This window comes from Plectropomus leopardus, chromosome 12 (genome assembly GCF_026936395.1).
Source record: "Plectropomus leopardus strain MGB_pleo_1.0 chromosome 12, ASM2693639v1, whole genome shotgun sequence".
Lineage (NCBI taxonomy): Eukaryota > Metazoa > Chordata > Actinopteri > Perciformes > Serranidae > Plectropomus > Plectropomus leopardus.
Genome location: NC_142187.1, coordinates 26720625 through 26725919, shown reverse-complemented (window position 1 = coordinate 26725919; position 5295 = coordinate 26720625).

The window sequence follows — 5295 nt, the reverse complement described above, 5'->3', positions numbered from 1 at the left end:
ATAACTGCCACTCTAACATGATTGCTTTTATTTTTCTATGAAAAGAGGCTGCTTTAAACCAGTTTGTTGCTTTAAGAGATGCCTTTAAAACAAAGAAAGAAATAATGTTTAACACTCCCATGACAAATATTTGTTTCAAGGAAAAAACAAGAATTATTTTGTTGGTGTGCAGAAATCTTATTGTAAAAACACAAAAACAGACTCCAAAATGTCAACTTGTGCATCTAACAACTATAAAATTAGTGGAGTTTAGGTGCTGGTCCTCTGTTATTATTGTTACTCACTGGCACAAATTACAAGTTGTCTATGCCAGTGGGTCTCTTCCTCAGAGCAGTAATGCAGCCTTTTACTGGCTTCAGATGAAAACAAAGCAACAAACAACACCGTAAGGGTGTTAAGTCTGGATAAATTCACTCGCAAAAGACACAGGACTTATGCATAGTGCTCAGAGTGCTTCAGTTCTGCTGTAATGTTTGCTTTCTTTCCAATTATTCACGTTCCTTTAAGACAGAAAACGTGACAACAGCTAAATGTGTATTGCTGACAATCAGAAAGAGTAGATGTGCATCACTGAAGCAGAGGTGGGCCTCCTCTTGACAAGTGTTGAAAACATGAAAAGTTTAACTTTGAGGCATGTCTAATGGGAAAAAAGAAAGTCAAAGAGCAACGAGTGGGCGTGCAGAGACAACTGATCTGAAATTCCAATTTATTTTTAGTATTGTAATGTAATTCCTTTACAGTGTTGCAGCAATGTGTATGTGAATGCATTTGCTGACCGGGTTCTTAAACCCTAAAAACCACTAATAAACCTGACAGCAATTTCACATGAATGTTTCACATAGCGCACATGTCCAGTAGACCTGCGTCATAGGCGCATCTCCTGTATGAAAGCGCTACAGCGCTTGATAAGAGAAAAAAGATTTTGAATTACTCAGGAGACTAAATCATCCGTGCAAAATCAGAGGATTACTGCCAAGCGACGTTTAAAGCTCATGTCTCAGTGGAGTCTTCAGAGAGGTTTCTGATCTACTTATGGATTCCCAGAATGACTCAAAAGATGATCAGCCAAACTAAAACATGCTCATGCCTCAGTACCATGAATCTACACACACATTAACAGTAGACACTTGTGCAAACATCTGCATCAAAAGCTTTTCATTAAACTCTGGATTACAAGAATTTGAAGGACACCTACCAGCCAATCAGAATCCAAGCTTTGGATACATATCAACGTATACACGAGCTGCGCATAGCGCGCGATACAGCTAGTCCTCTACTGCTTCGTTCCTAACCTTCAAGGACAATGCGCAATGACTTACATATGGAACTGTGGTCTACTGTATGCTGTCATCTTTGTTCCTTTTCAAGATAGTCTCTGGGTTGTAAGTGTGGGCACCCCCATGGTTTTATCCATATGAACAATCTGGCTGTGGATCACCTGTCCAACAAAGTCCCGTTCCAAAAAAATGGAGTCTGCACTACCAACTGGTTGCAGTAATTTGGCACCACTACAGAACTCCATCATCTGTTGTTTTTCCTTTTACAGAACGACCCTCCTCCTTTCAGAGAGAACACAGTCGTCTCAGGGATCATTTATGCTCAACGGGAGCCTTCTGTCCATTCACTGCATTCATCCATTTTTGGGGATGTTTTCTGAAAGCTTACAGATACGGACGAAACAAAGCAGTACCATCAGAGATTGTCGGGGAAGTGGAGTGTAGTTCAAGCAAGATACGACCGTAGGAGACCTCAAAGACAGTTAAAAAGGGCGGAACATAACAAATTTGTAGTATAGAGAAATTAAATCTCCATCCACATGTCGTCATGCATTTAATGGCCTCACAGTCCACCGCTGTCTACGACACTGCATTTAAGGTACATTATTACTGCCTCCTCCACCGTAGCCTCATTTGTAGTTGTCTGAAACTTTTAACTCTGCCCTCTAGTACCATCCACTGGTAGTATCTATGCCATCATGAAGGATGCAGGGAGATATGAGGGCAATGAAATTTATAATGTTTGAAACAGACAAATCTGTTTTTGTACATAAAGGGGGCATAAATGAGCCCTGTAAGTGGCCATAGGCTTTCTCTCCCTTCATCACTCTTGCAAGGAAGGTTTATTGTTGCAGGTTTGCCAGAAATCCCTCTCATTGTTGGATCAAGTTCAATGAAAGCTCCCAGCTTGGCATGTCTTGTTGCAGGTGTAAGGTTTGCTGCACACACTCCGGGACTGAGGTTTTGGCCCCAGCTCCTAAGAGGATTGAGCTGTTAGTTATGAAAACACCACAGGAGAAGATCGCTACACTGCATGAAGATTTGGCATCTTTGACATGGTACATCCACTTGAAAAGGTGGAGGATGTTTGAGAGTTAAGAACATCGGGGACATCCTAAAAGAAGCTGCAGGAACTCTTGACATGCTTTCACACCTTCAGTTTGGTCCATTTGGTCCTGACCATGGAAAAAGTGATACATTTGTGCCTTTTAGTTCTGGCCCACTTTGTATTGACTCTGGCAAATCAAATCCAGAGGGGTAAACATGACTTCAATTAGCAGGTAACTCACTGATCGGAAAACTTTCGGAACTACATTATTGGCACGCCAACAAATTCCAGAGATTGACAGTAAAACATGCAACCAGACCTCATTTGTTTATGTTCTTAGACTACAGGTATATACTTTCAGGGCAATACCAATTCAATCTGTACAAAAAGGGTAAGACCAGTTGACCAGTGGGCTGCAGACTGGTCTCTGCTTGGATATGTGTAGGAAGCTTTCATAAGCCAGCCATTGCATCCTGAGATTTGGAGTTGCTTTACAATGCACTGAAGAAGGCCACATTAAGGCCTCTGGACTTGTAAAACCTGAAGTTGCTGTCAGTCAATACTGCTCACTTTCTTATGCTGGCTACCAAGAGGCTGAAAAATAACGGCTGTTTCTGTCCATCACCACATGATCCAAGACGTTCTCACTAAGCGTCGATCTCCAAGTCTGAGAAATGGAGACAACGGGGAAGGGTCGAAAAATGCAGTTCCTCTAAAACTTAAGTACGTAAAGGACTGTCACTCAACATGAGTTGCATAAAATGGTTAAAAAAAACCTCAATGTTTCACACAGACACTGAGTCTCATGGATAAAAATACTGTTCACTCCTTCGTCCTGCCCTAGTGGGACTTAATCGATCTTCATACTGTATCATTGCTGCATATCGGTTTACATGTGATTTAGTTGAAAGTCTGGTCCGTCTCATACAGACACTAAAAGACGATTTGTGCATTATTATCAGGGCCAATAGCCACTGACCAAGCTGGAATATTAATCGTTTTGGACTGAGAACGGGCTTCTTGTGCAGGTTCCTGTTTGAGAGCGCATTAGTAATTCGCAAGATGAACATCAGCTTTCCCAGACATGAGTGGACTCTTTTACCTTTTCAAGTAGGCTTTGCATCTGGCGAGCTGTCATGAATGCTTCTCTTTTCTAGAAGCTTGTAGCATCTGTTGCCTTGGCTTGAAGCAACACTATTTGCATCTGGCAGTATATGCTGGCCTTGCAGTGTTTGCATTATGTACATACAGTATGTAAATAACTGACTTGCACTGGGAGGCAGCATTGCACATAGGTGTTTTCTTTAGAAGACTATCAGCAAGTAATATATCAGCAAAAAATATGTTTTTTCCCCAGTTTTATCTATGCTTGACTACTTTATTTGACAAAAATCTATTTTGTATGACAGATGTCTCTTTTAATCTGCAGCAAAGACCTATACACTTTGAAACTAAAACTTAAAAATTCGGCCTCTAAATGATATAATTAATCATATGGTTAGGCAAAAAGCACATGCACGTCCTTAGTTGTGAAGCAGAGTTGTGAGTTGAGAAGCAGATAGAGAATATCTGCAGTGAAAGAGGAAAAATATTTTCACACTTCTTGTTTGCTCCCAATTCTCTCATACAAGTTGACTGATTAGTTTGCCATTGTGACATGAAACAGCAGTTTTTTGGTTAAAATAATAAAAGATCCAATGACCACCATAGGGGGACTTTTGCTGTTCTCCAAGACAACACCAATGGAAAGTGCAGAAGACAAGATAGACGCTGCTACTGAGGCTGTTCTACATCAACATCTTCTCAGTATTGCCCAACATTGCAATTTGTTTTTACTTCCCTCTGCTCAACTGTTAAAATGCCGGAAAAACATGTTGACATGGCTACACATCAGTGTGGACTTAAATGGCATTTGATTAAAGCGGTACGCAATGTCGTGGAAACAGAGTATAACAAGCTGACAATTCTGTCTGATACCAGGTAACATAATTGGCTTTTCAGCCATAGATGATCTTCCTAAGGTCCAACATTTGAAAAATAAAATATTATTGATAATACTGTTTGAAATGGAATCTTTCATATTTTGAATATTTGATTATAATGACCTTTGAGTGATGCCCAGTGCTTGTATTTAAAGTTATATACAATACAACTTTAATTTCACTAAATGAATCTAAAAGCTCACAGGCTTTAAGATGAGACTGAACCTCACAGTGATACTGTCGTTATCTCCTGTCTGCACTCTTTCTGCGCAGAGGTATGTTATCTGTTAGCCGTGGGGGGTTGAGTTGCTTTAATTCCCTGAGAAGAGCAAGGGAGAGCGTGTTTCTTTCGCCAAATTGTTACAAAAAGATGGATTGAGGGATAATGTTGCTAGGAGACCCTGACATCAGCTATTTATCCCAGAATCATGCTGTAGCCCACGTGCATTCAGACTCACTGTGTGTGCGTATGTGTGTGTGCACCTCCTCTCCCCACTACGTCTGTGTGTCCTTGCTCTTGCTCGTACTATAAAGCAGACAGCATCTCCTCCGCGATGCTCTCTGCTCGAGTAAAGTCAAGGCTAAATTACAGTCAACTCAGCTGTACGCACAGTGGTTATTGCTTGAGGTTTTTACTTCTTTTAATACAACGCATTTTGGAAGGCAGACTTTTGTTAAGATTACAGAGCAAAAATCAACTCCTACACAAACCTTCTCTTCTTTGAATCAAGTGAATGGAAGGGGAAGATTCGGAGAGAAACAATGCTTGAACCTTACAACGGAGAGGAAAGGCACTGTTACAAAGAAAGATGAACTTAAGAAAAGCAGCATGTACAGTGGATTGTTTACCTTGAAGTATTTCAGCTCATAGAAGACATCTGTTTGCCTCTCAGCATACACTCACGAAGAACGAATTCCCAGGGCTGCTTGGTGGCTTTGTTATCTCGCAACTGAGAGACCGAGAATGCTTTAAAGCTCAGACGGGCAG